Source organism: Salmo trutta, unplaced genomic scaffold (genome assembly GCF_901001165.1).
Source record: "Salmo trutta unplaced genomic scaffold, fSalTru1.1, whole genome shotgun sequence".
Taxonomy (NCBI): Eukaryota; Metazoa; Chordata; class Actinopteri; order Salmoniformes; family Salmonidae; genus Salmo; species Salmo trutta.
Genome location: NW_021823195.1, coordinates 1226349 through 1252234, shown reverse-complemented (window position 1 = coordinate 1252234; position 25886 = coordinate 1226349). Strand labels below are relative to the sequence as shown.

Genomic DNA, 25886 nt, shown 5'->3' with positions numbered 1-25886 from the left:
CACCCAGTTCAATGTAACAGTGATGGGTTTAGGATACTGTCCGTCACCCAGTTCAATGTAACAGTGATGGGTTTAGGTTACTGTCCTCCATATTCACCCAGTTCAATGTAACAGTGATGGGTTTAGGATACTGTCATTTACCCAGTTCAATGTAACAGTGATGGGTTTAGGATACTGTCCTTCATATTCACCCAGTTCAATGTAACAGTGATGGGTTTAGGATACTGTCCTTCATATTCACCCAGTTCAATGTAACAGTGATGGGTTTAGGTTACTGTCCTCCATATTCACCCAGTTCAATGTAACAGTGATGGGTTTAGGATACTGTCCTCCATATTCACCCAGTTCAATGTAACAGCGATGGGTTTAGGATACTGTCCTCCATATTCACCCAGTTCAATGTAACAGCGATGGGTTTAGGATACTGTCCTCCATATTCACCCAGTTCAATGTAACAGTGATGGGTTTAGGTTACTGTCCTTCATATTCACCCAGTTCAATGTAACAGTGATGGGTTTAGGATACTGTCCTCCATATTCACCCAGTTCAATGTAACAGTGATGGGTTTAGGATACTGTCCTTCATATTCACCCAGTTCAATGTAACAGTGATGGGTTTAGGTTACTGTCCTTCATATTCACCCAGTTCAATGTAACAGTGATGGGTTTAGGATACTGTCCTTCATATTCACCCAGTTCAATGTAACAGTGATGGGTTTAGGATACTGTCCTCCATATTCACCCAGTTCAATGTAACAGTGATGGGTTTAGGATACTGTCCTTCACCCAGTTCAATGTAACAGTGATGGGTTTAGGTTACTGTCCTCCATATTCACCCACTTCAATGTAACAGTGATGGGTTTAGGTTACTGTCCTTCATATTCACCCAGTTCAATGTAACAGTGATGGGTTTAGGTTACTGTCCTCCATATTCACCCAGTTCAATGTAACAGTGATGGGTTTTGGTTACTGTCCTTCATATTCACCCAGTTCAATGTAACAGTGATGGGTTTAGGTTACTGTCCTTCATATTCACCCAGTTCAATGTAACAGTGATGGGTTACTTTCCTCCATATTCACCCAGTTCAATGTAACAGTGATGGGTTTAGGATACTGTCCTCCATATTCACCCAGTTCAATGTAACAGTGATGGGTTACTTTCCTCCATATTCACCCAGTTCAATGTAACAGTGATGGGTTTAGGATACTGTCCTTCATATTCACCCAGTTCAATGTAACAGTGATGGGTTTAGGATACTGTCATTTACCCAGTTCAATGTAACAGTGATGGGTTTAGGTTACTGTCCTTCATATTCACCCAGTTCAATGTAACAGTGATGGGTTTAGGATACTGTCCTTCATATTCACCCAGTTCAATGTAACAGTGATGGGTTTAGGTTACTGTCCTCCATATTCACCCAGTTCAATGTAACAGTGATGGGTTTAGGTTACTGTCCTTCATATCCACCCAGTTCAATGTAACAGTGATGGGTTTAGGTTACTGTCCTCCATATTCACCCAGTTCAATGTAACAGTGATGGGTTTTGGTTACTGTCCTTCATATTCACCCAGTTCAATGTAACAGTGATGGGTTTAGGTTACTGTCCTCCATATTCACCCAGTTCAATGTAACAGTGATGGGTTTAGGATACTGTCATTTACCCAGTTCAATGTAACAGTGATGGGTTTAGGATACTGTCCTTCATATTCACCCAGTTCAATGTAACAGTGATGGGTTTAGGATACTGTCCGTCACCCAGTTCAATGTACCAGTGATGGGTTTAGGTTACTGTCCTCCATATTCACCCAGTTCAATGTAACAGTGATGGGTTTAGGTTACTGTCCTTCATATTCACCCAGTTCAATGTAACAGTGATGGGTTTAGGATACTGTCCTCCATATTCACCCAGTTCAATGTAACAGTGATGGGTTTAGGATACTGTCCTTCATATTCACCCAGTTCAATGTAACAGTGATGGGTTTAGGTTACTGTCCTTCATATTCACCCAGTTCAATGTAACAGTGATGGGTTTAGGATACTGTCCTTCATATTCACCCAGTTCAATGTAACAGTGATGGGTTTAGGATACTGTCCTCCATATTCACCCAGTTCAATGTAACAGTGATGGGTTTAGGATACTGTCCTTCAGCCAGTTCAATGTAACAGTGATGGGTTTAGGTTACTGTCCTCCATATTCACCCACTTCAATGTAACAGTGATGGGTTTAGGTTACTGTCCTTCATATTCACCCAGTTCAATGTAACAGTGATGGGTTTAGGTTACTGTCCTCCATATTCACCCAGTTCAATGTAACAGTGATGGGTTTTGGTTACTGTCCTTCATATTCACCCAGTTCAATGTAACAGTGATGGGTTTAGGTTACTGTCCTTCATATTCACCCAGTTCAATGTAACAGTGATGGGTTACTTTCCTCCATATTCACCCAGTTCAATGTAACAGTGATGGGTTTAGGATACTGTCCTCCATATTCACCCAGTTCAATGTAACAGTGATGGGTTACTTTCCTCCATATTCACCCAGTTCAATGTAACAGTGATGGGTTTAGGATACTGTCCTTCATATTCACCCAGTTCAATGTAACAGTGATGGGTTTAGGATACTGTCATTTACCCAGTTCAATGTAACAGTGATGGGTTTAGGTTACTGTCCTTCATATTCACCCAGTTCAATGTAACAGTGATGGGTTTAGGATACTGTCCTTCATATTCACCCAGTTCAATGTAACAGTGATGGGTTTAGGTTACTGTCCTCCATATTCACCCAGTTCAATGTAACAGTGATGGGTTTTGGTTACTGTCCTTCATATTCACCCAGTTCAATGTAACAGTGATGGGTTTAGGTTACTGTCCTCCATATTCACCCAGTTCAATGTAACAGTGATGGGTTTAGGATACTGTCATTTACCCAGTTCAATGTAACAGTGATGGGTTTAGGATACTGTCCTTCATATTCACCCAGTTCAATGTAACAGTGATGGGTTTAGGATACTGTCCGTCACCCAGTTCAATGTAACAGTGATGGGTTTAGGTTACTGTCCTCCATATTCACCCAGTTCAATGTAACAGTGATGGGTTTAGGATACTGTCCGTCACCCAGTTCAATGTAACAGTGATGGGTTTAGGATACTGTCCTTCATATTCACCCAGTTCAATGTAACAGTGATGGGTTTAGGATACTGTCCTTCACCCAGTTCAATGTAACAGTGATGGGTTTAGGATACTGTCCTCCATATTCACCCAGTTCAATGTAACAGTGATGGGTTTAGGATACTGTCCTCCATATTCACCCAGTTCAATGTAACAGTGATGGGTTTAGGATACTGTCCTTTACCCAGTTCAATGTAACAGTGATGGGTTTAGGATACTGTTCCTTCATATTCACCCAGTTCAATGTAACAGTGATGGGTTTAGGTTACTGTCCTTCATATTCACCCAGTTCAATGTAACAGTGATGGGTTTAGGATACTGTGTTTCATATTCACCCAGTTCAATGTAACAGTGATGGGTTTAGGATACTGGTCCTTCATATTTACCCAGTTCAATGTAACAGTGATGGGTTTAGGATACTGTCCTTCATATTCACCCAGTTCAATGTAACAGTGATGGGTTTAGGTTACTGCATGATACTCTAATGTTCCCTCTACCCATCATGAGGTTGCTACAACCTAGTGAGAGAGAGAAAGAGGAGCCCCAGTGTGTTCTGGGAGATGAGATTTAGTTTTACCCAGGAGTCTCCTCCATAATCATCTGAGCATGGAGGGTCGCACACACACACACACACACACACACACACACACACACACACACACACACACACACACACACACACACACACACACACACACACACACACACACACACACACACACACAGACACAAACACACACACAGACACACACACACACTTTTTCCCTATCTCCAGTAGGGTCTCTCTCTGGGATATATGCAGCTCTGCTTAACGCCAGACAGACAGGTAAAATATGGTCCCTGTTCCTGTCTCACACACACACACACACAAACACACACACACACATTTCTCTCTCTCTCTCTCTCGCATTATAACGCTTAACTGACGTGGGATGTTACTGTGCATCTATCTGACAAGGAGGCTGAGGAGGAGTTGGGACGTTAAAACAGGACAGTGAGGAGGAGTTGGGACGTTAAAACAGGACACTGAGGAGGAGTTGGGACGTTAAAACAGGACACTGAGGAGGAGTTGGGACGTTAAAACAGGACACTGAGGAGGAGTTGGGACGTTAAAACAGGACACTGAGGAGGAGTTGGGACGTTAAAACAGGACACTGAGGAGCAGGTAGGTCCAATGTTAGTTTGTTAGTTTGTAACATTTCTCTGCTGTTCATGTCACTGTTTCTATAAGCAACAGAGACCATTACCAATGTTATTTATCAGTCTACAGTGCATTCCAAAAGTATTCAGACCCTTTGACTTTTTCCATATTTTGTACGCTACTGCCTTATTCTAAAAAGTATTGAATCGTTTTCCCCCTCATCAATCTACACACAATACCCCATAATGACATAGCAAAAACTGGTTTTTAGACATTTTTGCAAATGTATAAAATAAAAAAAATGCAATATCACATTTACAAAAGTATTCAGACCCTTTACTCAGTACTTTGTTAAAGCAACTTTGGCAGCGATTACAGCCTCGAGTCTTGGGTATGACACTACAAGCTTGTCAGCGATTACAGCTTCGAGTCTTCTTGGGTATGACACTACAAGCTTGGCAGCGATTACAGCCTCGAGTCTTCTTGGGTATGACGCTGCAAGCTTGGCAGCGATTACAGTGTCATGACGTTGGCCTGTGGGTAAGGTTTATGACCCCCCCATAAATACCTTTCTCCCTTCCCCTCTCTCTCTGACCCTACTGAAGGACTTTTGAATAGCCTTTGTTAAATATAGAGAGTCTGGGAACATCAAACAAATGGGGGGAAAGGAATCATATTTCGGTAATAGAACCAGTTGGAAATATTCGTTGGAACTTAATGAGTATGGATGTCAGTTCGGTTGTCATCTGAGACATTATGACTGATGACAGGACGACATAAACTGTACCTGGGAAAGTCTACACATTCTAGTTATCAGATTCACATGGAATTGTTGTGCAATTTAAATGTTTGATATTGAAACTGTTTGTTAGAAGATTAAATGTAATTTTAGCTTCCAAATGAGAATTGGGTTTTCATAAGGAAAGTGCCCTGCTTAATCAGTGGCCCGCCCCTGTGAAGAGACAGGGGTTATAAACGATGAAACACACCCTCCTCCCCTCGCCACTATATAAGACAATGACACAATGTAACCAGGGTTCCGGTACATGAGGTCTGCAGCCTCTGCGTTAAAAGGACACACGTCAAGTACAGAACTAAGCCAACCTCGGCGTGAGCTTTGGTTGCGAATGGTATGAACTTTGAACCCTTTCACTACAGAAGTGATACTTCCTAGCCATTGAGTTAGCAGCGGCCGCTGTAGACGTGGGCTAGGAAAGGACGGATGACGGATCCAGTCTAACACACAACGAAGATACTACAACGTATCCAATTTACCACAAAAGACATTCTTCCGAGGACAGGAAGATCTCTGTTGGCCAACACCGCCAGCATCTACGACCAACCTACCGAAGCGCAGCTCAGAGTAAATATTTATTGCATTTTCCTTTTCCAAATGGGCGGTAATTTAGAATGCATACGATAATGTATTTACGATGGCATAGCAAAGCTGTTTCTGTGTTCCTCAGTCTTCCCGCTCTTTCATTCAAGCCCAACCCCCTTTCTTTGTGTAACAAGCCGCCATGCCGGTTTAGCCCACTAGGGCACATTCTTCTATCATTTCCTTGTAACCATATCTGTTTGTTTTGAATTTCTGTGAATTATTTAGTTAGTAAATAAATAATTAAACTCAATTTTGTATTGCTGATTCAACTTGTTAGCCAGGGTTCGTGCAGATAACCAACAATTTACGATGTTTGGAATGAGATTGACGTGAGGTAAAGAATACGTCATTAAATCAGAAGACTCAGAGATCAGATATTATGATATCTGAAAGTTATATTAGGAAAATTATAACTTTGTAATCAGAATATTTTCCTTGATGCCCCGACCTCCTAGTTAATTACAGTTACACGATTAATCAGTTTAATCGCGTAATAATAATTACAGAGAGTTATTTGATAAACATGTCTTCCGTTTTAATGATGCAATAGACACGATAACAGCCTCGAGTCTTCTTGGGTATGACGCTACAAGCTTGGCAGCGATTACAGACTCGAGTCTTCTTGGGTATGACGCTACAAGCTTGGCAGCGATTACAGCCTCGAGTCTTCTTGGGTATGACGCTACAAGCTTGGCAGCGATTACAGCCTCGAGTCTTCTTGGGTATGACGCTACAAGCTTGGCAGCGATTACAGCCTCGAGTCTTCTTGGGTATGACGCTATAAGCTTGGCAGCGATTACAGCCTTGAGTCTTCTTGGGTATGACGCTACAAGCTTGGCAGCGTTTACAGCCTCGAGTCTTCTTGGGTATGACGCTACAAGCTTGGCAGCGTTTACAGCCTCGAGTCTTTGGGTATGACGCTACAAGCTTGGCAGCGATTACAGCCTCGAGTCTTCTTGGGTATGACGCTACAAGCTTGGCAGCGATTACAGCCTCGAATCTTCTTGGGATTGACGCTGCAAGCTTGGCAGCGATTACAGTGTCATGACGTTGGCCTGTGGGTAAGGTTTATGACCCCCCCATAAATACCTTTCTCCCTTCCCCTCTCTCTCTGACCCTACTGAAGGACTTTTGAATAGCCTTTGTTAAATATAGAGAGTCTGGGAACATCAAACAAATGGGGGGAAAGGAATCATATTTCGGTAATAGAACCAGTTGGAAATATGCGTTGGAACTTAATGAGTATGGATGTCAGTTCGGTTGTCATCTGAGACATTATGACTGATGACAGGATGACATAAACTGTACCTGGGAAAGTCTACACATTCTAGTTATCAGATTCACATGGAATTGTTGTGCAATTTAAATGTTTGATATTGAAACTGTTTGTTAGAAGATTAAATGTAATTTTAGCTTCCAAATGAGAATTGGGTTTTCATAAGGAAAGTGCCCTGCTTAATCAGTGGCCCGCCCCTGTGAAGAGACAGGGGTTATAAACGATGAAACACACCCTCCTCCCCTCGCCACTATATAAGACAATGACACAATGTAACCAGGGTTCCGGTACATGAGGTCTGCAGCCTCTGCGTTAAAAGGACACACGTCAAGTACAGAACTAAGCCAACCTCGGCGTGAGCTTTGGTTGCGAATGGTATGAACTTTGAACCCTTTCACTACAGAAGTGATACTTCCTAGCCATTGAGTTAGCAGCGGCCGCTGTAGACGTGGGCTAGGAAAGGACGGATGACGGATCCAGTCTAACACACAACGAAGATACTACAACGTATCCAATTTACCACAAAAGACATTCTTCCGAGGACAGGAAGATCTCTGTTGGCCAACACCGCCAGCATCTACGACCAACCTACCGAAGCGCAGCTCAGAGTAAATATTTATTGCATTTTCCTTTTCCAAATGGGCGGTAATTTAGAATGCATACGATAATGTATTTACGATGGCATAGCAAAGCTGTTTCTGTGTTCCTCAGTCTTCCCGCTCTTTCATTCAAGCCCAACCCCCTTTCTTTGTGTAACAAGCCGCCATGCCGGTTTAGCCCACTAGGGCACATTCTTCTATCATTTCCTTGTAACCATATCTGTTTGTTTTGAATTTCTGTGAATTATTTAGTTAGTAAATAAATAATTAAACTCAATTTTGTATTGCTGATTCAACTTGTTAGCCAGGGTTCGTGCAGATAACCAACAATTTACGATGTTTGGAATGAGATTGACGTGAGGTAAAGAATACGTCATTAAATCAGAAGACTCAGAGATCAGATATTATGATATCTGAAAGTTATATTAGGAAAATTATAACTTTGTAATCAGAATATTTTCCTTGATGCCCCGACCTCCTAGTTAATTACAGTTACACGATTAATCAGTTTAATCGCGTAATAATAATTACAGAGAGTTATTTGATAAACATGTCTTCCGTTTTAATGATGCAATAGACACGATAACAGCCTCGAGTCTTCTTGGGTATGACGCTACAAGCTTGGCAGCGATTACAGCCTCGAGTCTTCTTGGGTATGACGCTACAAGCTTGGCAGCGATTACAGCCTCGAGTCTTCTTGGGTATGACGCTATAAGCTTGGCAGCGATTACAGCCTCGAGTCTTCTTGGGTATGACGCTACAAGCTTGGCAGCGTTTACAGCCTCGAGTCTTCTTGGGTATGACGCTACAAGCTTGGCAGCGTTTACAGCCTCGAGTCTTTGGGTATGACGCTACAAGCTTGGCAGCGATTACAGCCTCGAGTCTTCTTGGGTATGACGCTACAAGCTTGGCAGCGATTACAGCCTCGAGTCTTCTTGGGTATGACGCTACAAGCTTGGCAGCGATTACAGCCTCGAGTCTTCTTGGGTATGACGCTACAGGCTTGGCAGCGATTACAGCCTCGATTCTTCTTGGGTATGACGGTACAAGCTTGGCAGCGATTACAGCCTTGAGTCTTCTTGGGTATGACGGTACAAGCTTGGCACACGTATTTGGGGAGTTTCTCCCATTCGTATTTCTTCTCTGTAGATCAGTGGAGGTCGGTGTCGTTTAAGATGAGGACAATTATTTTTTTCATTAGCATGGGCTTGTTTCTGTTACAATATATTGAGTGACTGTCATTCATAATCCAGCTCAATGTAACAGCGATAGGTTTAGGCAACGACATGATACTCAAATGTCCCCTATACCCATCATGAATTTTCTACAATATGGCCTATTTTTGTATTTATTTCACCATTATTTAACCATGTAGGCTAGGTGAGAACAAGTTCTCATTTACAACTGCGACCTGGCCAAGATAAAGCAAAGCAGTGCGACACAAACAAAAACACAGAGTTACACATGGAATAAACAAGCGTACAGTCAATAATACAATAGAAAAAACAGAAAGTCTATATACAGTGTGTGCAAATGGCATGAGGTGGTAAGGCAATAAATAGGCCATAATAACGAAGCACCTGAGCAATTTAGCAGATTAACACTGGAGTGATAGATGAGCAGATGGTGTGTAAGTAGAAATACTGGTGTGCAAAAGAGCAGAAAGTAAATGAAAACAATATGGGGATGAGGTAGGTAGATTGGGTGGGCAATTTACAGATGGGTTATGTACAGCTGCAGTGATCGGTTAGCTGCTCAGATAGCTGATGTTTAAAGTTAGTGAGGGAAATGTAAGTCTCCAGCTTCAGTGGTTTTTGCAATTCGTTCCAGTCACTGGCAGCAGAGAACTGGAAGGAAAGGCGGCCAAAGGAGGTGTTGGCTTTGGAGATGACCAGTGAGATATACCTGCTGGAGCTCGTGCTACGGGTGGGTGTTGTTATCGTGACCAGTGAGCTGAGATAAGGCGGAGGTTTACCTAGCATAGGCTTATAGATGACCTGGAGCCAGTGGGTCTGGTGACGAATATGTAGCGAAGGCCAGCCGACGAGAGCATACAGGTCGCAGTGGTGGGTGGTATATGGGGCTTTGGTGACAAAACGGATGGCACTGTTATAGACTGCATCCAGTTTGCTGGGTAGATTGTTGGAAGCTATTTTGTAAATGACATCGCCAAAGTCGAGGCTTGGTAGGATAGTCAGTTTTACGAGGGTATGTTTGGCAGCATGAGTGAAGGAGGCTTTGTTGCGAATAGAAAGCCGATTCTAGATTTGATTTTGGATTGGAGATGTTTAACATTATTCTGGAAGAAGAGTTTACAGTCTAGCCAGACACCTAGGTATTTGTAGTTGTCCACATATTCTAGGTCAGAACCGTCCAGAGTAGTGATGCTAGTCGGGCGGGCGGGTGCGGGCAGTGAACGGTTGAAAAGCATGCATTTGGTTTTACTAGCATTTAAGAGCAGTTGGGGGCCACGGAAAGAGAGTTGTATGGCATTGAAGCTCGTCTGGAGGTTAGTTAACACAGTGTCCAAAGAAGGGCCAGAAGTATACAGAATGGTGTCGTCTTCATAGAGGTGGATCAGAGAATCACCAGCAGCAAGAGCAACATCATTGATGTATACAGAGAAAAGAGTCGGCCCGAGAATTGTGGCACCCCCATAGAGACTGCCAGAGGTCCGGACAACAGGCCCTCCGATTTGACACACTGAACTCTGTCTGAGAAGTAGTTGGTGAACCAGGCGAGGCCGTCATTTGAGAAACCAAGGCTGTTGAGTCTGCCGATAAGAATGTGGTGATTGACAAAGTCGAAAGCCTTGGCCAGGTCGATGAATACAGCTGCACAGTATTGTCTCTTATCCATCGCGATTATGATAAAGTTTCAGGACCTTGAGTGTGGCTGAGGTGCACCCGTGACCAGCTCGGAAACCAGATTGCATAACGGAGAAGGTACGGTGGGATTCGAAATGGTCGGTGATCTGTTTGTTATCTTGACTTTCGAAGACCTTAGAAATGCAGGGTAGGATAAATATAGGTCTGTAGCATTTTGGGTCTAGATTGTCTCCCCCTTTGAAGAGGAGGATGACTGCGGGAGCTTTCCAATCTTTGGGGATCTCAGACGACACAAAAGAGAGGTTGAACAGGCTAGTAATAGGGGTTGCAACAATTTCGGCGGTTCATTTTAGAAAGAGAGGGTCTATGAAAAAAGGTTTACAGCATAGGAACACACAGGTCGAGAGATCTGCATCTAGCTTATCTAGGGTGTTATCATTTGTCCAACAGTTGCAAACAAGAGTTTCTATTGGACAAATTCAGGTATGTTTATCCCCATTTCGTTCCATTTGCTTCTGTTTAAGAAATGTTTTTCAACAGAATCGGCAGAATGAATACACCCCTGATCACGCGTAAACACAGTTCACTTTCATAGCAGCCATGTTTTATTCCTATGCGCTCGCTTCCTCTCACCTTTTCCCTTCGCTTATGGACTTCAATGCACAACACATCAGCTGTATGTGACCAGGCGAAGAAACCTTTCCAGCCAAACGATATCATAACCGCTACACACAGCCTACATCATTGTCATCATATTAGCTAAAGTAACGTCACATTCAACATAAAGTTGTCATCATTTCTGCTTGCAGTCCAAACACTTAAAAGACACACCCTGTCCACTCAGCCCTCAAATTAAGTGGACACTTCTGATGCCGTATCATGATGTGTGATGAGTGTACACTTACAGGGCGAGGGGGCAAAGGAGGCAGGAATGATTTTTAATTGGACCACCATTGGCCGGAAATTCGTCACTCGTTCATCCCGCGATGATTGTGTCTTCAGCCACCAGTAACTTGTGGTTGCTTTATATGCGCTACAGTCAATTATGATTACATGTCTACTTATATTAACTATATAATTATTAATATACGCCTACTGTATGATAGCTAGCAAATTAATTAGCTAACTAACGTTAGCCTGCCTAGCAGGAACTTCTGAAGAAGGAAAATGTTATATTTCTACAATTTCCAAAAGATGTGCCGTCATGTGCGTTAGTAGCACAATTTCTAACTTATTTGCATTCGTTTTTACTTCCACTTGTATGTTGACTTCTCCATTGATGTTATTTTTACGTTTTGGCATTTTTCTTAGCGGATGTACAATCGTCACAAATTGAATTATGGGGAGTTTCAGGCCCCGGAGTGAACATAATTATACACTCGCAAAGCCGACTAAAAATGAGGGCTAAGGGCCTTACGTGCAAACTTCTCTTGCTTGGCTAATCATTTGGACCACCCTCCAAGATGGTGACGGGGATTCCCCCAAGGGCATAAGGCAAGGGTAAGTGGACGAGGGTGTGTCTTTTAAGTGTTTGGACCACAGCCACTGTGTAAGTCTATGGAAGGGGTTGAGAACCATGAGCCTCCTAGGTTTTGTATTGAATCATTGTACCCAGAGGACGACGGAAGCTAGCTTGTCCAGAAGCCACTTCTGCGTTGTCTTGGCTGTGTGCTTAGGGACATTGTCCTGTTGGAAGGTGATCCTTCACCCCAGTCTGAGGTCCTGAGCACTCTGGAGCAGGTTTTCATCAAGGTTCTCTCTGTACTTTGCTCTGTTCATCTTTCCCTTCATGCTGACTAGTCTCCCAGTCCCTGCCGCTGAAAACATCCCCACAGCATGATGCTGCCACCACCATGCTTCACCGTAGGGATTGTGCCTGGTTTCCTCCAGATTTGACGCTTGGCATTCAGGCCAAATAGTTCAATCTTGGTTTCATCAGACCAGAGAATCTTGATTCTCATGGTCTGACTCCATTTGGTTCCTTTTGGCAAACTCCAAGCGGGCTGTCATGTGCATTTTACTGAGGAGTGGCTTCGTCTGGCCACTCTACCATAAAGGCCTGATTGGTGGAGTGCTGCAGAGATGGTTGTCCTTCTGGAAGGTTCTCCCATCTCCACAGAGGAACTCCTTAGGAGCTCTATCAGAGTGACCACCAGTTTGGTGGTTCCAAACTTCTTCCATTTAAGAATGATGGAGGCCAGTGTGTTCTTGGGGACCTTCAGTGCTGCGTACATTTTTTGGTACCCTTCCCCAGATCTGTGCCTCGACATGATCTTGTCTCGGAACTCTACGAATAATTCCTTCGACCTCATGGCTTGGTTTTTGCCAAGCACTGTTAACTGTGGGGCCTTATATAGACAGGTGTGCCTTTCTAAATCATGTCCAATCAATTGAATTTACCACAGGTGGACTCCAATCAAGTTGTGGAAACATTTCAAGGATGATCAATGGAAACAGGATGCACCTGAGCAAAATTTTGAGTCTCATAGCAAAGGGTCTGAATACTTATGTAAATAAGGTATTTCTGTTTTACATTTTTTCTCAAATTTCTAAAATGTGTAAATACCTGTTTTTGCTTTGTCTATATGGGGTAGGGTGTGTATAGATTGATGAGGATGTTTTTTTTATTTAATCCATTTAGAATAGTCTTTGTCTATATGGGGCAGGGTGTGTATAGATTGATGAGGATGTTTTATTTGTTTAATCCATTTAGAATAAAGCTGTAACTTAACAAAATGTCAAAAAAGTCACGGAGTCTGAATACTTTCCAAATGCACTGTATAATTGTGTGTGTGTGTGTGTGTGTGTGTGTGTGTGTGTGTGTGTGTGTGTGTGTGTGTGTGTGTGTGTGTGTGTGTAGGGATGACACCACTGATTGCCTGGCTGATGGTGTTTCTCTGTGATCTGACAGCAGGTAATGTAATTCTGCACCCTATACACCAATCTGTGTGCTGTGGCATAGCTCTGGTCCAGTAGCTCTGGTCCAGTAGCTCTGGTCCCGTAGCTCTGGTCCTGTAGCTCCGGTCCCGTAGCTCTGGTCCCGTAGCTCTGGTCCCGTAGCTCTGGTCCCGTAGCTCTGGTCCTGTAGCTCTGGTCCCGTAGCTCTGGTCCCGTAGCTCTGGTCCCGTAGCTCCGGTCCCGTAAGTAGCATTTTCCCAGCCCCTCCCACAACACCTTCACTATAACACCTTCACTATCCATAACACCTTCACTATAACACCTTCACTATCCATAACATCTTCACTATAATACTTTCACTATCCATAACACCTTCACTATCCATAACACCTTCACTATCCATAACACCTTCACTATCCATAACAACTTCACTATCCATAACACCTTCACTATCCATAACAACTTCACTATCCATAACACCTTCACTATCCATAACACCTTCACTATCCATAACACCTTCACTATAAAACTTTCACTATCCATAAAACTTTCACTATAACACCTTCACTATCCATAACACCTTCACTATAACACCTTCACTATCCATAACACCTTCACTATAATACTTTCACTATCCATAACACCTTCACTATCCATAACACCTTCACTATCCATAACACCTTCACTATCCATAACAACTTCACTATCCATAACAACTTCACTATCCATAACACCTTCACTATCCATAACAACTTCACTATCCATAACACTTTCACTATCCATAACACCTTCACTATCCATAACACCTTCACTATCCATAACACCTTCACTATAATACTTTCACTATCCATAACACCTTCACTATAACACCTTCACTATCCATAGCACCTTCACTATAACACCTTCACTATCCATAAAACTTTCACTATCCATAAAACTTTCACTATAACACTTTCACTATCCATAACACCTTCACTATAACACCTTCACTATCCATAACACCTTCACTATAATACTTTCACTATCCATAACACCTTCACTATCCATAACACCTTCACTATCCATAACACCTTCACTATAACACCTTCACTATCCATAACACCTTTAATATTCATAACACCTTTAATATCCATAACACCTTCACTATAACACCTTCACTATCCATAACACCTTCACTATAACACTTTCACTATCCATAACACCTTCACTATAACACCTTAAATATCCATAACACCTTTATCAAAAACAATGTTAAGAAAACTCTGTCTGAACACACAGATAAAGACAGCAGGAGGCTTGTGGATCTGGTCTGGGTTAGCTCTGATTCTGCGTGTGTGTGTGCGTGTGCGTGTGCGTGTGCGCATGCGTGCGTGCGTGGGTGCGTGTGTAGGGCTGGATCGTGCTGAGGTAATGTGTCGTCGGTCCTGTGAGGAGCTGAATGATCTGTTATCAGAGCTGCATGGCCTCCACATCGTTACCACTAGTCTGCTGCGTGACCTTCAGAGAGCTGTAAGACACACAGACACATACAGACAGGGTTGCCATGGTTACTTCCTAAATGTAATCCATTACAGTACTGGTTACCTGTCCAGACTTGTAATCAGTAATGTAACTATTGGTTTACCCAAACTCAGTAATCTGATTACATTCTGTTACTTTTAGATTAATTTCCCCTGAAGAGGCATTAGAAGAATGTATTTTACCAATTGAATGACATCTATTGCAGAATAAATCAATGTTAAAGTTTACATAGCTGGCCATTTATGGATGTTACATTTTACTTCATGGGTTGGTTATGTAGGCTTCTTCTAACCCATCGCTTTCTACTACATATAATAATACGATTAAATTATATCTTTACATTAAAAACCAAAGGCTATCAGAATTCCAGTCATTCCAATAAATGTTATACCCCTTGATCTTCAAGAATAGGACTTAGAAAACTGGAAGTATAGATTAGCCAAATAGTTTTACCTGAGCATGACCCACCTGAGCATGACCCACCTGAGCATGACCCACCTGAGCATGACCCACCTGAGCATGACCCACCTGAGCATGACCCACCTGAGCATGACCCACCTGAGCATGACCCACCTGAGCATGATCCACCTGAGCATGATCCACCTGAGCATGACCCACCTGAGCATGACCCACCTGAGCATGACCCACCTGAGCATGAGCATGACCCACCTGAGCATGACCCACCTGAGCATGACCCACCTGAGCATGAGCATGATCCACCTGAGCATGATCCACCTGAGCATGACCCACCTGAGCATGACCCACCTGAGCATGACCCACCTGAGCATGACCCACCTGAGCATGACCCACCTGAGCACAGCCAGCCCTACTCTGTTGTTATTAATTGTGTTGTCATGGAGAACTGATTGGGCTCATTGATTCCAGGTGATGAATAAATGCCTCACTGATGGAATGGCTTGATGTGATTTGAGCACTACTGAAAGTGCTGTTTACATGTGATAAATGACTGCAATATGCTACGTTTGCTATCGGCCTGTTGTTGACCTTTCTGCTGGTGACACTGTTTAAAGGGCAAATCCACAGATGAAACAATAACAAAACGGTCGCCCCGCCTGTTTTGGTAAAAAGCTGAGGGATGGGCCTGGAGAAATGTAACCAACTCTCAGACTAATAGACAGAGCTGTGGATACAAGGACTGACCCTCCATGATATCAACATTATTGTTTTAACCATGTTTTGAGGCTGTACAGTCTTTGTTTACATTTCCAATGTTTACAAACGTTGGAGAAAAAAAGCTTATATTTTGGATTCTCATGGAGTGTGACACACACACACACACACACACACACACACACACACACACACACACACACACACACACACACACACACACACACACACACACACACACACACACACACACACACACACACACACACACACACACACACACACACACACACACACACACACACACACACACACACACACACACACACACACACACACACACACACACACACACAGCATCAGTGCTAACCGTAACCAGATCCACAAACCTCCTGCCGTATTCATCTGTGTGTTCAGACAGAGGAGAATGAGGCATTGCGTGAAGCTCTCTCTGAGTTGGGCAGCAATTTAGAAAGAGAGGGAGGAGGAAGAGGAGGAGGAGGAGAAGAGGATGATGAAGAGGAGAAAGTGTGTGTGCAGGACGGACATGTGTATCAGTGGGAGGAGGACTGGGTTTCAGACAGCTGCACATCCTGTACCTGCCAGGTAAACACACACACACACACACACACACACACACACACACACACACACACACACACACACACACACACACACACACACAACTCTTGTCAAGATATCTCTAGGCCCTTTTGCTTTACTACTGTGTGTGTGTGTGTGTGTGTGTGTGTGTGTGGTGTGGTGTGGTGTGGTGTGGTGTGGTGTGTGTGTGTGTGTGTGTGTGTGTGTGTGTGTGTGTGTGTGTGTGTAGGAGGGGAAGGCAGTGTGTCAGCAGGTCACCTGTCCTCCAGTAATATGTTCCAGTCCTTCCTTCACTGAAGGGGAATGCTGCCCTGTGTGTCTGGGTGAGGAAACACATTCACTTAGTCTACTCTATTTCTCATCATTATTTCACAAGTCATATTTTTCACGTATAAATCAAATGACATTTTATTCATCACATGCCCTGAATACAACAGGTGTAGTAGACCTTGCAGTGAAATGCTGAATACAACAGGTGTAGACCTTGCAGTGAAATGCTGAATACAACAGGTGTAGTAGACCTTGCAGTGAAATGCTGAATACAACAGGTGTAGTAGACCTTGCAGTGAAATGCTGAATACAACAGGTGTAGACCTTGCAGTGAAATGCTGAATACAACAGGTGTAGTAGACCTTACAGTGAAATGCTGAATACAACAGGTGTAGTAGACCTCGCAGTGAAATGCTGAATACAACAGGTGTAGTAGACCTCACAGTGAAATGCTGAATACAACAGGTGTAGTAGACCTCACAGTGAAATGCTGAATACAACAGGTGTAGTAGACCTCACAGTGAAATGCTGAATACAACAGGTGTAGTAGACCTCACAGTGAAATGCTGAATACAACAGGTGTAGTAGACCTCACAGTGAAATGCTGAATACAACAGGTGTAGTAGACCTTAGAGTGAAATGCTGAATACAACAGGTGTAGTAGACCTTACAGTGAAATGCTGAATACAACAGGTATAGTAGACCTCACAGTGAAATGCTGAATACAACAGGTGTAGTAGACCTCACAGTGAAATGCTGAATACAACAGGTGTAGACCTCACAGTGAAATCCTTCTTATAAGCCCTTAACCAACAATGCAGTTTAAAAAATATGAATAAGAAACAAAAGTAACAAGTAGTTAAAGAGCAGCAATAAAATAACAATGTGGAGGCTATATACAGGGGTACCGGTACAGAGTCAATGTGGAGGCTATATACAGGGGGTACCGGTACAGAGTCAATGTGGAGGCTATATACAGGGGGTACCGGTACAGAGTCAATGTGGAGGCTATATACAGGGGGTCCCGGTACAGAGTCAATGTGAGGCTATATACAGGGGGGTACCGGTACAGAGTCAATGTGGAGGCTATATACAGGGGGTACCGGTACAGAGTCAATGTGGAGGCTATATACAGGGGGTACCGGTACAGAGTCAATGTGGAGGCTATATACAGGGGGGTACCGGTACAGAGTCAATGTGGAGACTATATACAGGGGGTACCGGTACAGAGTCAATGTGGAGGCCTATATACAGGGGGTCCCGGTACAGAGTCAATGTGGAGGCTATATACAGGGGGTACCGGTACAGAGTCAATGTGGAGGCTATATACAGGGGGTACCGGTACAGAGTCAATGTGGAGACTATATACAGGGGGTACCGGTACAGAGTCAATGTGGAGGCTATATACAGGGGGTACCGGTACAGAGTCAATGTGGAGGCTATATACAGGGGGTCCCGGTACAGAGTCAATGTGGAGACTATATACAGGGGGTACCGGTACAGAGTCATGTGGAGGCTATATACAGGGGGTCCCGGTACAGAGTCAATGTGGAGGCTATATACAGGGGGTACCGGTACAGAGTCAATGTGGAGGCTATATACAGGGGGTACCGGTACAGAGTCAATGTGGGAGCTATATACAGGGGGTACCGGTACAGAGTCAATGTGGAGACTATATACAGGGGGTACCGGTACAGAGTCAATGTGGAGGCTATATACAGGGGGTACCGGTACAGAGTCAACGTGGAGGCTATATACAGGGGGTACCGGTACAGAGTCAATGTGGAGGCTATATACAGGGGGTACCGGTACAGAGTCAATGTGGAGACTATATACAGGGGGGTACCGGTACAGAGTCAATGTGGAGACTATATACAGGGGGTACCGGTACAGAGTCAATGTGGAGGCTATACACAGGGGGTCCCGGTACAGAGTCAATGTGGAGACTATATACAGGGGGTACCAGTACAGAGTCAATGTGGAGACTATATACAGGGGGTACCGGTACAGAGTCAATGTGGAGGCTATATACAGGGGGTACCGGTACAGAGTCAATGTGGAGGCTATATACAGGGGGTCCCGGTACAGAGTCAATGTGCAGGGGCACCAGTTAGTTGAGGTAATATGTACATGTAGGTAGAGTTATTAAAGTTACTATGCATAGATAATAACAGAGAGTAGCAGCAGCGTAAAAGAGGGGGGGAGGGGGCAATGCAAATAGTCTGGGTAGCCATTTGATTAGATGTTCAGGAGTCTTATGGCCTGGAGGTAGAAGCTGTTTAGAAGCCTTTTTGTCCTAGACTTGGCACTCCGGTAGTGCTTGCCGTGCGGTAGCAGAGACAACAGTCTATGATTAGGGTGGCTGGAGTCAGTGACAATTTCTAGGGCCTTCCTCTGACACCACCTGGTGTAGAGGTCCTGGATGGCAGGAAGCTTGTCCCCAGTGATGTACGTACGCACTACCCTCTGTAGTGCCTTGCGGTCAGAGGCCGAGCAGTTGCCATACCAGGCAGTGATGCAACCAGTCAGGATGCTCTCGATGGTGCAGCTGTAGAACCTTTTGAAGATCTGAGGACCCATGTCAAATCTTTTCAGTCTCCTGAGGGGGAATAGGCTTTGTCGTGCCCTCTTTACGACTGTCTTGGTGTGCTTGGACCATTCTAGTTTGTTGGTGATGTGGACACCAAGGAACTTGAAAGCTCTCAACCTGCTCCACTACAGCCCCGTCGATGAGAATGGGGGCGTACTCAGTCCTCCTTTTCCTGTAGTCCACAATCATCTCCTATGTCTTGTTCACGTTGAGGGAGAGGTTTATATCCTCGCACCGGCCAGGTCTCTGACCTCCTCCCTATAGGCTGTCTCATCGTTGTCGGTGATCAGGCCTACCACTGTTGTGTCATCAGCAAACTTAATGATGGTGTTGGAGCCATGCCATATGTATACATATGTGTGCGTATGCATATGTGTGTTTGTGTACGTGTGTGTATTTGTTTGTGTGTTTGTGTGCGTGTTTGCGTGTGTGTGTGTGTGTGTGTGTGTGTGTGTGTGTGTGTGTGTGTGTGTGTGTGGTGTGTGTGTGTGTGTGTGTGTGTATAGGGTTGGGAAGTGAAGATGGATGGTCCCCATGGTCGGAGTGGACGGAATGTTCGGTCACCTGTGGGAGTGGCTTCCAGCGGAGAGGGCGATCTTGTGATGATGTCTTCACGTCGTGTTCTGACTCCTCCCTCCAAACCCGCAGGTGCACCCTGGGAAGATGTGAAAGCCGAGGTGAGGTCACCAATAACTCGTGTAATACAACTAGCTCCTGTAATACAACTATATCCTGTAATACAACTATATCCTGTAATACAACTATATCCTGTAATACAACTAGCTCCTGTAATACAACAATATCCTGTAATACAACTATATCCTGTAATACAACTAGCTCCTGTAATACAACTAGCTCCTGTAATACAACTAGCTCCTGTAATACAACTATATCCTGTAATACAACTATATCCTGTAATACAACTAGCTCCTGTAATACAACTATATCCTGTAATACAACTATATCCTGTAATACAACTGGCTCCTGTAATACAACTGGCTCCTGTAATACAACTAGCTCCTGTAATACAACTATATCCTGTAATACAACTAGCTCCTGTAATACAACTATATACTGTAATACAACTATATCCTGTAATACAACTAGCTCCTGTAATACAACTATATCCTGTAATACAACTATCTCCTGTAATACAACTATCTCCTGTAATACAACTGGCTCCTGTAATACAACTATCTTCTGTAATACAACTAGCTCCTGTAATACAGCTATCTCCTGTAATACAACTAGCTCCTGTAATACAACTAGCTCCTGTAATACAACTAGCTCCTGTAATACAACTAGCTCCTGTAATACAACTATCTCCTGTAATACAACTATCTCCTGTATTACAACTGGCTCCTGTAATACAGCTATCTCCTGTAATACAACTGGCTCCTGTAATACAGCTATCTCCTGTAATACAACTGGCTCCTGTAATACAGCTATCTCCTGTAATACAACTAGCTCCTGTAATACAACTGGATCCTGTAATACAACTGGATCCTGTAATACAACTGGATCCTGTAATACAACTATATCCTGTAATACAACTAGCTCCTGTAACACAACTATCTCCTGTAATACAACTGTATCCTGTAATACAACTAGCTCCTGTAATACAACTAGCTCCTGTAACACAACTAGCTCCTGTAATACAACTAGCTCCTGTATTACAACTGGCTCCTGTAATACAACTATATCCTGTAATACAACTAGCTCCTGTAATCCATCTAGCTCCTGTAATAGACATTATGGCTAGCTACGTCGTTGTATTTATTGAAGATAATCTTTGAAGATGTCCGTTTCAGACATGTTAGGAAGGTTGGGACTCTTCTGACGTTTGGCTGAAGCTCATTCCACCATTGTGGTGTCAGAACAGAGAAGATCTGTGACTGGGGGGGTTAGGGTTAGATCTGTGACTGGGGGGTTAGGGTTAGATCTGTGACTGGGGGGTTTAGGGTTAGATCTGTGACTGGGGGTTAGGGTTAGATCTGTGACTGGGGGGTTAGGGTTAGATCTTGGGGGTTAGGTTAGATCTGTGACTGGGGGGTTAGGGTTAGATCTGTGACTGGGGGGTTAGGGTTAGATCTGTGACTGGGGGTTAGGGTTAGATCTGTGACTGGGGGTTTAGGGTTAGATCTGTGACTGGGGGTTTAGGGTTAGATCTGTGACTGGGAGTTTAGGGTTAGATCTGTGACTGGGGGTTAGGGTTAGATCTGTGACTGGGGGTTTAGGGTTAGATCTGTGACTGGGGGTTAGGGTTAGATCTGTGACTGGGGGGTTAGGGGTTAGATCTGTGACTGGGGGGTTAGGGTTAGATCTGTGACTGGGGGGTTAGGGTTAGATTCTGTGACTGGGGGTTAGGGTTAGATCTGTGACTGGGGGTTAGGGTTAGATCTGTGACTGGGGGTTGGGTTAGGATCTGTGACTGGGGGGGTTAGATCTGTGACTGGGGGTTAGATCGTGACTGGGGGTTAGGGTTAGATCTGTGACTGGGGGGTTAGGGTTAGATCTGTGACTGGGGGGTTAGGGTTAGATCTGTGACTGGGGGGTTTAGGGTTAGATCTGTGACTGGGGGGTTAGGGTTAGATCTGTGACTGGGGGGTTAGGGTTAGATCTGTGACTGGGGGGTTAGGGTTAGATCTGTGACTGGGAGGTTAGGGTTAGATCTGTGACTGGGGGGTTAGGGTTAGATCTGTGACTGGGGGTTAGGGTTAGATCTGTGACTGGGGTTAGGGTTAGATCTGTGACTGGGGGGTTAGGGTTAGATCTGTGAATGGGGGTTAGGGTTAGATCTGTGACTGGGGGTTAGATCTGTGACTGGGGGGTTAGGGTTAGATCTGTGACTGGGGGTTAGGGTTAGATCTGTGACTGGGGGGTTAGGGTTAGATCTGTGACTGGGGGTTAGGGTTAGATCTGTGACTGGGGGGTTAGGGTTAGATCTGTGACTGGGGGGTTAGGGTTAGATCTGTGACTGGGGGGTTAGGGTTAGATCTGTGACTGGGGGTTAGGGTTAGATCTGTGACTGGGGGGTTAGGGTTAGATCTGTGACTGGTGGGTTAGGGTTAGATCTGTGACTGGGGGTTAGATCTGTGACTGGGGGGTTAGGGTTAGATCTGTGACTGGTTTTTAGGGTTAGATCTGTGACTGGGGGGTTAGGGTTAGATCTGTGACTGGGGGTTAGGGTTAGATCTGTGACTGGGGGGTTAGGGTTAGATCTGTGACTGGGGGGTTAGGGTTAGATCTGTGACTGGGGGGTTAGGGTTAGATCTGTGACTGGGGGGTTAGGGTTAGATCTGTGACTGGGGGGTTAGGGTTAGATCTGTGACTGGGGGGTTACGGTTAGATCTGTGACTGTGGGGTTAGGGTTAGATCTGTGACTGGGGGTTAGGGTTTAGATCTGTGACTGGGGGTTAGGGTTAGATCTGTGAATGGGGTTAGAGTTAGATCTGTGACTGGGGGTTAGATCTGTGACTGGGGGGTTAGGGTTAGATCTGTGACTGGGGGTTAGGGTTAGATCTGTGACTGGGGGGTTAGGGTTAGATCTGTGACTGGGGGTTAGGGTTAGATCTGTGACTGGGGGTTAGGGTTAGATCTGTGACTGGGGGTTAGGGTTAGATCTGTGACTGGGGGGTTAGGGTTAGATCTGTGACTGGAGGGTTAGGGTTAGATCTGTGACTGGTGGGTTAGGGTTAGATCTGTGACTGGGGGTTAGATCTGTGACTGGGGGGTTAGGTTAGATCTGTGACTGGGGTTTAGGGTTAGATCTGTGATTGGGGGGTTAGGGTTAGATCTGTGACTGGGGGTTAGGGTTAGATCTGTGACTGGGGGGTTAGGGTTAGATCTGTGACTGGGGGGTTAGGGTTAGATCTGTGACTGGGGGGTTAGGGTTAGATCTGTGACTGGGGGGTTAGGGTTAGATCTGTGACTGGGGGTTAGGGTTAGATCTGTGACTGGGGGGTTCGGGTTAGATCTGTGACTGGGGGGGTTAGGGTTAGATCTGTGACTGGGGGGTTAGGGTTAGATCTGTGACTGGGGGGTTAGGGGTTAGATCTGTGACTGGGGGTTAGGGTTAGATCTGTGACTGGGGGTTTAGGGTTAGATCTGTGACTGGGGGTTAGGGTTAGATCTGTGACTGGGAGGTTTAGGGTTAGATCTGTGACTGGGGGTTAGGGTTAGATCTGTGACTGGGGGTTTAGGGTTAGATCTGCTGACGGGGGGTTAGGGGTTAGATCTGTGACTGGTGGGTTAGGGTTAGATCTGTGACTGGAGGGTTAGGGTTAGATCTGTGACTGGGGGTTTAGGGTTAGATCTGGAATGCTCTAGGGTTAGATCTGTGACTGGGGGTTAGGGTTAGATCTGTGACTGGGGGTTAGGGTTAGATCTGTGACTGGGGGTTAGGGTTAGATCTGTGACTGGGGGGTTAGATCTGTGACTGGGGGGTTAGATCTGTGACTGGGGTTAGGGTTAGATCTGTGACTGGGGGGGTTAGGGTTAGATCTGTGACTGGGGGGTTAGGGATTAGATCTGTGACTGGGGGTTAGGATTAGATCTGTGACTGGGGGGTTAGGGTTAGATCTGTGACTGGGGGGTTAGGGTTAGATCTGTGACTGGGAGGTTAGGGTTAGATCTGTGACTGGGGGGTTAGGGTTAGATCTGTGACTGGGGGTTAGGGTTAGATCTGTGACTGGGGGTTAGGGTTAGATCTGTGACTGGGGGGTTAGGGTTAGATCTGTGAATGGGGTTAGGGTTAGATCTGTGACTGGGGGTTAGATCTGTGACTGGGGGGTTAGGGTTAGATCTGTGACTGGGGGTTAGGGTTAGATCTGTGACTGGGGGGTTAGGGTTAGATCTGTGACTGGGGGTTAGATCTGTGACTGGGGGGTTAGGGTTAGATCTGTGACTGGGGGGTTAGGGTTAGATCTGTGACTGGGGGGTTAGGGTTAGATCTGTGACTGGGGGTTAGGGTTAGATCTGTGACTGGGGGGTTAGGGTTAGATCTGTGACTGGGTTAGGGTTAGATCTGTGACTGGGGGTAGATCTGTGACTGGGGGGTTAGGGTTAGATCTGTGAATGTTTTTTAGGGTTAGATCTGTGACTGGGGGTTAGGGTTAGATCTGTGACTGGGGGTTAGGGTTAGATCTGTGACTGGGGGTTAGGGTTAGATCTGTGACTGGGGGGTTAGGGTTAGATCTGTGACTGGGGGGTTAGGGTTAGATCTGTGACTGGGGGGTTAGGGTTAGATCTGTGACTGGGGGGTTAGGGTTAGATCTGTGACTGGGGGGTTAGGGTTAGATCTGTGACTGTGGGGTTAGGGTTAGATCTGTGACTGGGGTTAGGGTTAGATCTGTGACTGGGGGTTAGGGTTAGATCTGTGAATGGGGTTAGGGTTAGATCTGTGACTGGGGGTTAGATCTGTGACTGGTGGGTTAGGGTTAGATCTGTGACTGGGGGTTAGGGTTAGATCTGTGACTGGGGGGTTAGGGTTAGATCTGTGACTGGGGGTTAGGGTTAGATCTGTGACTGGGGGGTTAGGGTTAGATCTGTGACTGGGGGTTAGGGTTAGATCTGTGACTGGGGGGTTAGGGTTAGATCTGTGACTGGGGGTTAGGGTTAGATCTGTGACTGGTGGGTTAGATCTGTGACTGGGGGTTAGATCTGTGACTGGGGGGTTAGGGTTAGATCTGTGACTGGGGTTTAGGGTTAGATCTGTGATTGGGGGGTTAGGGTTAGATCTGTGACTGGGGGTTAGGGTTAGATCTGTGACTGGGGGGTTAGGGTTAGATCTGTGACTGGGGGTTAGGGTTAGATCTGTGACTGGGGGTTAGGGTTAGATCTGTGACTGGGGGTTAGGGTTAGATCTGTGACTGGGGGGTTAGGGTTAGATCTGTGACTGGGGGGTTAGGGTTAGATCTGTGACTGGGGGGTTAGGGTTAGATCTGTGACTGTGGGGTTAGGGATAGATCTGTGACTGGGGGTTAGGGATAGATCTGTGACTGGGGGTTAGGGTTAGATCTGTGACTGGGGGTTAGGGTTAGATCTGTGACTGGGGGTTAGGGTTAGATCTGTGACTGGGGGTTAGGGTTAGATCTGTGACTGGGGGTTAGGGTTAGATCTGTGACTGGGGGTTAGGGTTAGATCTGTGACTGGGGGTTAGGGTTAGATCTTTGACTGGGGGTTAGGGTTAGATCTGTGACTGGGGGGTTAGGGTTAGATCTGTGACTGGGGGGTTAGGGTTAGATCTGTGACTGGGGGTTTAGGGTTAGATCTGTGACTGGGGGTTTAGGGTTAGATCTGTGACTGGGGTTTAGGGTTAGATCTGTGACTGGGGGGTTAGGGTTAGATCTGTGACTGGAGGGTTAGGGTTAGATCTGTGACTGGAGGGTTAGGGTTAGATCTGTGACTGGGGGTTAGGGTTAGATCTGTGACTGGAGGGTTAGGGTTAGGTCTGTGACTGGGGGGTTAGGGTTAGATCTGT

At 45.1% G+C, this 25886-nt stretch overlaps 2 long non-coding RNA genes across 2 annotated transcripts; both read left to right on the top strand.

Moving 5' to 3' along the window:
- Positions 1-4125: 4125 nt before the first annotated feature.
- LOC115189600 (uncharacterized) lies at positions 4126-16403 on the top strand. The gene is made up of 4 exons (XR_003876963.1): positions 4126-4332; positions 13253-13306; positions 14681-14799; positions 16360-16403. It is a non-coding gene; the product is annotated as an uncharacterized LOC115189600 (long non-coding RNA).
- Positions 16404-16455: 52 nt separating this feature from the next.
- LOC115189599 (uncharacterized) lies at positions 16456-20093 on the top strand. The gene is made up of 3 exons (XR_003876961.1): positions 16456-16548; positions 16775-16868; positions 19912-20093. It is a non-coding gene; the product is annotated as an uncharacterized LOC115189599 (long non-coding RNA).
- The last annotated feature ends 5793 nt before the right edge of the window (positions 20094-25886 follow it).